This window comes from Gracilinanus agilis, chromosome 1 (assembly GCF_016433145.1).
Source record: "Gracilinanus agilis isolate LMUSP501 chromosome 1, AgileGrace, whole genome shotgun sequence".
Taxonomy (NCBI): domain Eukaryota; kingdom Metazoa; phylum Chordata; class Mammalia; order Didelphimorphia; family Didelphidae; genus Gracilinanus; species Gracilinanus agilis.
The window spans coordinates 64,092,968-64,104,236 of NC_058130.1; positions in this window are offsets into that span (position 1 = coordinate 64,092,968).

Genomic DNA, 11,269 nt, shown 5'->3' on the forward strand with positions numbered 1-11,269 from the left:
GGAGAAAAATAAACTGCTCGTTCCCTTTGTCTCAGTCATCCCACTGCTGGATGTATGCCTTAAGGACGTCAAACACAGAAAGAATGTTCTCATCTATACCAAAATATTTGTAGCTCTTCTATTTTGTGATAGCAAAAAACTGGAAACAATTAGATGTCGAGCTAAACATATTGTGGTACATGAATGTAATCAAGTATGACTATACTGTGAGAAATGATGAAGAATAACTCAGAGAAACATGGGATGATTTGTATAAGCAGAATCAGGAGAACAATATACTATAATAATATGCATAATACTAGAGTACCGTAAATGAAAGCAATACTAAAAAGCTTAGACCAATTGTAGTGATCAATCTCAATCACTGAGAACAGGCAATAACAACTCTGCTCTATTCAGTGGAGAGGTGGAGGCCTCTCAAAATATGTAGACTATCTTATTTGTAAGGTTTTGCTTAACTTAAAAAGTTAATATTATAAGAGAGGAGTCAATGAGTGAAGACATTTGAAAATGACTACGTTGAAAAAAGAAAACTGTTAATATTTTTACTATCAATATAGTAATATTTGTATCAGTATAATAGTATCAATATATTAGTATCAATTCCAAGAAGAACAGCAAGGGCTAGGCAATCAGGGTTAAGTAACTTGCCCGAGGTTGCACAACTTGGAAGTGACTAGGGTCAGATTTGAACTCAGGTCCTCCCAAATCCAGATCTGGCACTCTAACCACTATACTACCTAGCTGCTGCCCTTAATTTTTTATTTTTCTAAAGAAAAGTCATTTGATACTCTCCAAAGGAGATCTACTGAAGAGGGAAATATTTTCTTAGTGACATATCATTATTGAGTCACAGAAGGAAAATGACTCATGCAAGGTCATAGAGCAAGGCAAGGTTTTGATCTCTTGTCTTCTGAACCAAAGTGGAAGTTAACCATGGTAATAAAAAAGTTCTTGAATGAATTTTTGCTTCTTTAAAATATGGGAAACTCAGGAAAGATCTGGATCTAAGCCCGAGTAGCCCAGGCTCTCTTTTTTTCCCTATCTTCCTCTCCTAGATTAATCACACTCAGTCTTTGCTTTTCTACCTGCTCAACAAACTTTAAGCCCTAACCTCTAACTTCAGCCCCAACCTTAATTTTTGGTCCCCAACCAATCCTAATTCTAACTCCATGTCCTAACAATACATTTTTACCTCCGACAATCACATAATCCTAAACTCTTTAGTCCTACTCCAAATCTAACTCCAAATTCCTGAGCCTAACTTCCAAATCCGGGGATTTCTCTGTGGCTCTTGGATCAGAGTCCTCTGGACAACTAAGAAAAAGTCTTAAATAAGTCCTTAAGCTAGGTCTGGCATATTAGCTTGGATGATTATATTTCCTTAATTCAAAAGGAGCCAAGAGAGGTGACAGAGATGACCGGGAAACTCAGCCAACCCCTTCACTCTCACACTCCAACTTTCAGATTTTAGGCACAAGGTTAAAATGCAAATGTTCTCATTTTTATGAATTTTCATCCTTTTGCAATACAGTATTAGATTCATTTTTTTTTCTATCCATTACCCACTGTTGTGATATTCAAAGTCAGAATATTCAAGACAAGCCAACACAAGAAGCTGTAAGAGTCTAGATATTGTAGTAACAGGGTTACTTAACAGGTAAATCAAAAGAATGGTATACAAAGCACTTGCCAGTCTCTCAGCCTATCCTTGTGGACAAAAGAGAGATCTAGGTTAGGTAATAGTGATTGGGCAGATTTGGAAATGGTTGAATGATCAGACCAAAAGAGTAGTTAAAAGTGCCAATGTCAACCTGGAAGGAAGCCTCTAGTGAAATACCCCAGAGATCTGTCCTAGGCTCTGTGCTATTTAATATTTTATCCATGGCTTGGATGAAAGCACAAATGGTATGTTTATCAGATTTTCAGATAACACAAAGCTAGAGGGACAGCTAACATATTGGTGGACAGAGTCAGGATCCAAATAGATAGAACTGGTTAGGCTAAGTCAAAAGATATGAAATTTATTAGAGATAAATAAGTCCTCTACATGGATGTTAAAAATTTATGTGTGCACTTAAAGGGTAGGAAAGAGTGGCTAAGAAAGAATTCTTGTGAAATAACCGGGGTGCCACATTTTAGAAAGGATATTGATAAACTCTTGCCTCTGCACAGTCTATATCTGTGGTGGCGAACCTATGGCAGGTGTGCCAGAAGGGGCACTCAGTGCACTGTCACTTCAGCACGGAGTTCGACAGAATTGTTACTAGAAAGCCAGAGGGACGCGGGGCCAGGCTGCTTTCCTCTCTCTCTCCACACTCTGATTCTGGGTTGCAGTTTGGGCACTGGGTCTCTAAAAGGTTTGCCATCACTGGTCTGTATCATGCTGGGTAAGACACTTAACCTCTCCATGTGTGCAGTCAAGGAATACTATAACTTGAAGCAAAGGTGCCTAGTTGGATTGATAGAAAACCTCACATTTGAAGTTGCCCAGAATATCAATGAAACCATAGGGTTCAGTCCTTTTCCCTGTCCCTATTCTTAAATCAGATCCTAGCTAGAGAGAATATGTCCAGGATGATGAAGGGAATAACTATGCCTGATGAGGTTCAATTGCAGGAAATGGGGCTGTTTCACCTGATGAAGAGCAGTCTAAGTATCTATCTGAAGGGCTCCCATATGGATTAGAGATTAGACTTGTTCTGTTTGGTCTCAAAGGGCAAAATGAGGGGGGGAAATGGTGAAAGTTATAAGAGGCAGCTTTTGGCTTGATATAAGAAAAATGTCCTAATGATCCTAATGATAATAGTGTAGATTCTACACTATTCATGCCCTAAAACTAGATGTTGGGGCAGCTAGGTAGCTCAGTGGATAGAGGGCCAGACCTGGAAATGGGAAGTCCTGGGTTCAAATCTGGCCTTAGATACTTCCTAGCTGTGTGACCCTGAGCAAGTCTCTTAACCCCCATTGCCTAGTCCTTGCCACTCTTCTGCCTTGGAACCAATACTTAGTATCAATTCTAAGATGGAAGGTAAGAGTTTAAAAAAAGCAACAACAACTAGATGTCACTTTTTGTTGGGCATGTTTGATTTAGAGAGAGCTTTTCTTCAAGTACTGACCAGACTAGGGGGCAGCTAGGTGATGCAGCAGAAGGAATGCCATGCTTGGAGTTAAAATATGAGTTCAAATCTAGCAATTGACCCTTAGTAGCTGTATGACTCTGGGCAAGTCACTTAACCACTATTTGCCTCATTTCACACTGAAGAAGGAAATGGCAAACCAATCCAGAATCTTTGCCAAAAAAAATCCAGTGGATAAAACACCCATGGGATCATACAGAGTCGGACATTCTGAACAACAACAAAATAACCACACTGGTTGGGCTAGATGACCTCTGCCATAGTTTTTCGTTCTAAGGCTCTGTGATTTGTGTACCTGCCTAAACACTAGATATGTATCTGAAGGCGTGTGCAGATGAAGGTTTTGTAAATCAAGTCATACCTTACTTAAATTCTCTGAGGGAATTGGCCATTTCAAGGAACCTTGCTCTAAATTCCTTAGGAAAGAAAAAAAAAATCACCTCCTTAGTGTCCTAGGTATCAAGATGGATTTTCTTAAATAGGATTCCTTCCATTGGGGGCCCCAGCCCATTTTTAAATGACTGCATGCAGTCAATCAGTTCCTGATCTTCCAAATGTATGTCCAGAAAGAAGAGGCATAAATGATCTCAAGTAGGCAGAAAGGCATAAATCATCACTATTTGGCTTTGGGATGCAGCCAGAAGGAAATTCACCCAAAGGTGCATTCTCCCCTAAAATCACCCTCTCTGGCTCTTTACTGGGCAGAAGACACTCCTAGATAATTGAGAGAAGACTCTAATTGCATCCCCAGGCTTGAAAGATGCAGATAGATAAGTGGGGTGGGGATGGGGTGAGGATGGAATCGAGGGGAAGATTGTCTGTGATGGCCCTCTCTTCTACCCTTATTTCTTTTCATCTTTTCCTTACCTTCTCCTCCTTCCTTTCCTCACCTCTTTCTCTTCTTTCCATCTCCTTCCCTTTCTCCTCTCCTCTCTTTCCATTCCCATTCTCTAGGGCAGAAGTTCCCAACCTCAGTCACTCATACCCCTCAGGGAGGCATGAGAAATTTGTCAAAGGATTATGGGAATATTTGATATTTAACACTATTATTCTATTCAATTTAGTCTCATCACTTTATTTCTTACATACATTTGCAATTGAAGCAATCAGTTATCTTTTTTTCATATTGAATAAGGAGTCAAGAAGTTTTGCTGAAATCCAAAGGGTATGAAGAATGAAAAAAAAAAAAGATTGGGAATGCCTTTTATTGGTCCTGATCCATTCCTTCCTATGGCCACCTCAGAGTCCCCTCTATTCCTTTAAAGTATAGTTCAGGGGGCAAGTAGGTGGCTCCATGGATAGAAAGATGGGTGCTCCTTGAGTTCAAATCTGGCCTTAGACCCTTCCTAACTGTGTGACCTTGGGCAAGTCACTTAACCCCCATTGCCTAACCCTTATTGTTCTTTTGCCTTGGAACTTAGTGTTGATTCTAAGACAGAAAATAAGGGTTTCTTTGGGAAAAAAAGAAGATACTCTTCTATAGAAAGCCCTTCCTGATACCCCCAATCATTGGCACCCTTCCTCCCTCCCAAACTGCCCTGTGCAGATCTATGTGCACAGATGTGTATATAGATACATCTATGCATGTTTAGAATATGCAGGCTTTATATTTCTGCTGCTTGTGCTTTTATATGGACTCATTTCCTCCTCCAACTGGATGCCAGTTCATCTTAAGGATTGTTTCCTGCTTTGTCCTGGTGTCCACCATGCCTCGCAAGAGGAGGCCATTAGGAACTTTCTGACTGGTGGGTTCATTGATAGCACCTCCTCTCTTTGGTCTGCGCTATCAGAGACCCTCAGTGAACCCCCTGCCCCCTCCTCCTTGCACAGGTGGCATGAGGTTCCACTGACTGGGCAGCCTGAGCCATGGACTACAGGGCGGATCCCTGCTCAGACTGGTTCTTCCACCAGATCCATCTAGATTCCCACTCAGAGCTACGCCCTGGACTTTTCCTCCATCCCTGGGTTTAGACTGGAGGCTGGAGTCCAGGATGGGAGGGCCTCTCCCTACCTTCCCCCTCCTTGCCTCCAGGGCACAAAGCATCCTCAGGCCCCTCCCCAGCTCTGCCACCAGCTTCTTGGGTCACCTTGGCAAAGACTCCTTCCCCTTCTGGGACTCAGTTTCCTTAACTGTAAAATGGGAAGATGAGGCTAAACATTCTTTAGGGATCTTGGAGCTGTAATTTGCTCCAATTTGTATAATCCTGGAAGAGAGTCCTCCATCAGAGGGGAAAAGAGAATAGCAGGGAGGAGGAAACAGCGAGGGAGCCCCAGCCTGGCCCTGCTGGACTTCCCGAAGACCCATGGGCTGGGGAGTCTGGGAGGCCTTATCTAATCTTGCCCTGACCTTTTGCTTGGGGGAAGCCTTTATTACCTGGATCAGGTTACCCTAGCAGGGCTGGTTAGCTGGGGCTGGGCCAGAGCTGGGGGAGGGGTCTTTATGTGCCCTGGCAGGCAGGCAGGCAGGCAGGCATGTCCAGATCACCCTGGAGATAAAAAGCAGTTGGTGTTTTCTGGGTCAGTTCATCCAAACTCTCCAGCCCAGGGAGCTGGCACCCTGGTCTCCCAGGACCTTAGTGCTCCTGGGAGAATAGAGCAGCTCGGAGCCTGCTCTGTTTGGGGACAATTATTGGATGGACACACACACACACACACACACACACACACACACACACATGCACACTCACTCACACAACTAACTACCATGGCTACCAATGCCCAAAGCTCTTGGTTAGGCTGGGGTCCATCGTCCTGGGGGCTAAGGACATCTGGAACCTGCTCGATGCCCCTCTGGGCCCCTCGGACCCTCAGGCTGGATGGAATTGCTACTGCAACACCCAGGCTGCTGGCTCAGACCGGGTAGAGCTGGTGAGGAGAGGTACGAAGCCTTGGAACCTTGCTCTCAGCAAGCCATGGAGGGGACCTTGTGCCCCATAGCTGGCCCTGGCCCCCTTTCCTCCCCCCATCCTCCATCCAGGACCAACCCAAGTCCTGTCCCCAGGCATTTCTGATGAGGGCATTTCTGGCTTTCTGGAATACTGAGAGCAATTCTGGTAGCTGAGCTCTCAGCAAGTAAAGACAAGGATTTAGATCATAGAATGTCAAAACTAGAAGAAACCTTAAAGGTCATCTAGTCCCTACCTCATTATTTTGTTGTTCAGTCATGTCTGACTCTTCCTGACCCCATTTGGAGTTTTCTTAGCAAAGATACTGGAGTGATTTTGCCATTTTCTTCTCCAGGTCATTTTAGAGATGAAGAAACTGAGGCAGACAGGGTTAAGTGACTTGTTCAGGGTCACAAATAGTTTGCCATTTCCTTCTCCAGCTCATTTTACAGATGAGCAAACTGAGGCAAACAGGGTGAAGCACCTTCCCCAAGATCACAAGCTAGTAAGTGTCAGAGGTCAGATTTGAATTCAGGAAAATGAGTCTCTTCCTAACTCCAGGCCAGGCACACTATACACTGAGCCTTTATTTTACAGGTGAACAGAGGAGGGGAAATAATTAGTCCAAGACAACACAGAAATTAGAGGCAGACCCAAGATTAGAATCCCAGAATCCAAGTCTCTTGATTTCTACTGAAGGGTATGGGTGGGTGTTCTGTTTTGTTTTGTTTCTTTCCTTCATTACATTTGTTTCCTTTTAAAAGTATTGAAGTTATGGAGGGAGTAGCTTTATGAAGATGGGCAACACTAAGGCTTCTTCAGGTCGAAGAAACAGGACAAGAGGGGGCAGGTCTGAAATCTATTAACTCTAGAGCAGGACAAAGGAATGGATTTCCTTTCCTAAATCTCAGACACTAGAACGAAGGTCTCTTTTTTGGGTCTAGGATAGGTAAACTTAGGAGCAATGAAAGATCTTGAGACATTACCCAAAAGGTATGGGAGGGGACAGCTGGGTAGCTCAGTGGATTGAGAGCCAGAACCAGAGATGGGAGGTTCTGGGTTCAAATCTGGTCTCAGACACTTCCTAGCTGTGTGACCCTGGGTAAGTCACTTAACTTCCATTGCCTAGCCCATACCACTCTTCTACCTTGAAACAATACACAATATTGTTTCTAAGACCGAAATTAAGGAAAGAAAGAAAGGAAGGAAGGAAGGAAGGAAGGAAGGAAGGAAGAGAGAGAGAGAGAGAGAGAGAGAGAGAAAGGAAGGAAGGAAGGAAGATAGATAGATAGATAGATAGATAGATAGATAGATAGATAGATATGGGACTCACAACTTAAATAATTTGTTCAAGGCAAGTATATTCAAGAAAGATTTGACCTAACTACCAAATATTCTATCCTGTATTTCCATCCAGTGGAAAAGAACTGTGGCTCTGGAATCAGATGACTTGGGTTCAAACCTTGCCTCTGATGTATACTACCCATGGACCTTGAGCAAGTCATGTAACATTTATGTGTTTCTATTTCTTCATTTATTTATTTATTCATTCATCTGTGAATTTATTTATTCATTCTTTATTTATTTTATTGATTATTTTATTCATTTGTTTATTAAAGATTGAGTCTCTATCTCTCCAAAGAGTAGAAGGGCAGGGGCTACCCTTTGACCCAAACTTTTTTTTTAATCTTTAAATTTTTTTTATTTTTTAGATATATTTTTTCCATGGTTCCATGATTCATGTTCTTGCTCTACCCCCCCCCCCCCAGTAGCCAACGCACATTTCCACTGGTTTCTTCCTATGTCATCTATCAAGACCTATTTCCATATTATTGATAATTGTTCTAGGGTGGTAATTAAGAGTCTACATCCTAATTGTGTCTACATCAACCCATGTGTTCAAGCAGTTGTTTTTCTTCTGTGTTTCCACTCCTGCAGTTCTTCCTCTGAATGTGGGTAGCATTCTTTACTATAAATCCCTCAGAAGTGTCCTGGGTCATTGCATTACTGCTAGTACAGAAGTCCATTATCTTCCTCACAACAATTCGATTTTACCATAGTGTATCCGTCTCTGTGAATAATGTCCTGGTTCTGCTCCTTTCACTCTGCATCAATTCCTGGAGGTTGTTCCAGTTCACATGGAATTCCTCCAATTTATTATTTCTTTGAGCACAATAGTATTCCATCACCAGCATATACCACAATTTGTTCAGCCATTCCCCAATTGAAGGGCATCCCCTCGTTTTCCAGTTTTTTGCCACCACAAAAAGCACAGCTATAAATATTTTCATACAAGTCTTTTTTCCTATGATCTCTTTGGGGTACAAACCCAGCAATGGTATGGCTGGATCAAAGGGCAGGCATTCTTTTAGTGCTCTTTGAGCATAGTTCCAAATTGCCATCTAGAATGGCAATTATCTGAAAATTGCCTATTCATGTCCCTTGCCCATTTATCGATTGAAGAATGGCTTGATTTTTTTGTACAATTGATTTAACTCCTTGTATATTTGATTAGTTAGACTTTTGTCAGAGTTTTTTGTTATAAAGACCCCAACTTTTGGGACAAAAATCCACTATTTGACAAAAACTGCTGGGAAAATTGGAAAACAATATGGGAGAGATTAGGTTTAGATCAACATCTCACACCCTACACCAAGATAAATTCAGAATGGGTGAATGACTTAAATATAAAGAAGGAAACTATAAGAAAATTAAGTGAACACAGAATAGTATACTTGTTAGATCTCTAGGAAAGGAAAGATTTTAAAACCAAGCAAGAGTTAGAAAACATTACAAAATGCAAAATAAATAATTTTTTTTAAACCCTTGTACTTCGGTGTATTGTCTCATAGGTGGAAGATTGGTAAGGGTGGGCAATGGGGGTCAAGTGACTTGCCCAGGGTCACACAGCTGGGAAGTGGCTGAGGCCGGGTTTGAAAAAATAAATAATTTTGATTACATTAAATTAAAAAGGTTTTGTACAAACAAAAACAGTGCAACTAAAATCAGAAGGGAAACAACAAACCTTTGACCCAATCTTAATCTGATTAGCCCAGGATCTCTAATTTACTGTTTCCAACCTGGGCTACTTTGTTCTTCCTTAGACAATCTGCTCCCCCCCCCAACTCCCAGGGCTTCATCATATTACTATAAAACTTAATGTGGATTCACTGAAGCTCAGAACTTCCAAATTCAAACACTCCTGGCAGCTGAGATTACAAGTTAGAGCCCCAACTCGATGCTATTTCTTTAACCTTACCTTCCAATTTAGAGTCAATACATGTGTTGGTTCTAAGGCAGAAGAGTAGTAAGGGCTAGGCAATGGGGGTCAAGTGACTCACCCAGGGTCACACATCTAGGAAGTGTCTGAGGCCAGATTTGAACCCAGGACCTCCCATCCCTAGGCCTGGCTCTCAATCCACTGAGCTACCCAGCTGCCCTCTATTTCTTCATTTTTTAAGTGAAAGGGTTGGTTTAGACCAAGAGTCCATAGATTTCATAGATTCATAGATTCATGAACTAGAATGGAGGGAAAACAATGACATCTTTATTTTCATTAACCTCTAACTGAAATTTAGCCTTTCCTTCAATTGTTTTAAATGTTATTCTAAAAAGGAACCCATAAGCTTCATGACACACTGCCCAAGGATCCAACACACACACACACACACACACACACACACACACACACACACTCAGAGCTTAATAACCCATGCGCTAAAGTGTCTCTGGAGTCCCTCCTGACTTTATATCTAAGACTCTATGAATTATTGGCTGTGAGCAAGTGGCTTAAACATTCTAAGACTTCATTTTCTCATCTGTAAAATGGGGATGATCTTACCTGTATTACCTACCTCACAGAATGGTTGTGAAGTTCCAATAATATATGGAAAATGCTCTGCAAGCTTTGAAATGCTCTACTGCCATCAGGTATTACCTTATACCTTCCTCCCAGGAAGAACTTTTTCTCCCAAGGGAGAAGGAGGGGAGAGTCAGGAGAGTGGTTTTTTCCAATTGGTCAAAGGATTTGGGGTGTTTGTTTTGTGGGGTATTTTGGTGCCAATTATGACAATTCTTTCTATGTTACTTTGGAAAACTCGTCCTTGCTTTGAAGTTCCCACTTCAATATCCTGCCCAGGGCAGTGTGTTCCACAGGCCAGGCAACTCCTGGACTTCAGTTCCTACCTCTGCAACCAGAGTGACTCACTCCCCCCAGTACTCATCAGGAGGCCAGATGGAGGGGCCACAGGCTGAAACTGACCCCCCCACCACACCCTAGAGCTGTCCCTGCACGTCACACACCCTGTGAGTCAGCCCTTCCTCTGCAGGGAGGGACACATCTGCAGCCAGAGAGGGAGGGCAGCAGTCTATGCAAAGACCTGATTGCCCTCATGCCCCACCAAAAGAACAAAAGAGATGGCTTTGGCCCACACTGCTACCAGAGAGGTCACATCCCCCACAGGAGCCAGGGGTGTTCAGCTTGGAGAGGAGAAGGCTTAGGGGAAAACAGGAGAGCTGCCGAGTTTGAGGATTCGAACAGCTGCCATTAAAGAGGGCAGAGATATATTCTGATTGGCTTCAGAGGGCAAAATGGGCAAAGACTGCAAAGAAACAAGTAGGAGGAAACCCTTCCTCACCATTAATGCTGTCCAGAAATGGAATAGTCTATCTCTAAGGATAGTGGAGGCCTTTTTCAGTGCAGGACTCTTGCCAGATACCGTCAAGGGGCTTCATGGTCAGGTAGGGATAGGACGAGTTGGATTTGATGGCTTCAGAGACCTCTTCCAGTTCTGTACTTCTGAGACAACCCTGCTCATCTTCCTGGAAAAGGAGAACAAAGCCAGCACGTCTCTGGCTAAAAATATCCAAAAAACTCAGCTTCTCCAGGTGTTAGGCAGGTGAAGATTGAGAAATCAGATTGGAGGATTTGAGGAAAGTGAAAAAAAACTGCTATGTCCCATGGAGGCCCGAAGGAAGTCTGGGCTCTAATCTGGATAGTCTGGTCCAGAAATGTGCTGGAGACACGTCTTAGTGAGAAAGTAGATGGTTAAAGTTCAGTATGAATATTGCAGAAATCAGAAAACACAATAGACATGGCTTGTTGTCCAGACTTAAGAAAGTCTTATGTTTTTAGAAAGATAATTGTTGAAAAGGAAGGAAAGAAGGAAGGAAGGAAGGAAGGAAGGAAGGAAGGAAGGAAGGAAGGAAGTAAGGAAGGAAGGAAGGAAGGAAGGTAAAGGTAGG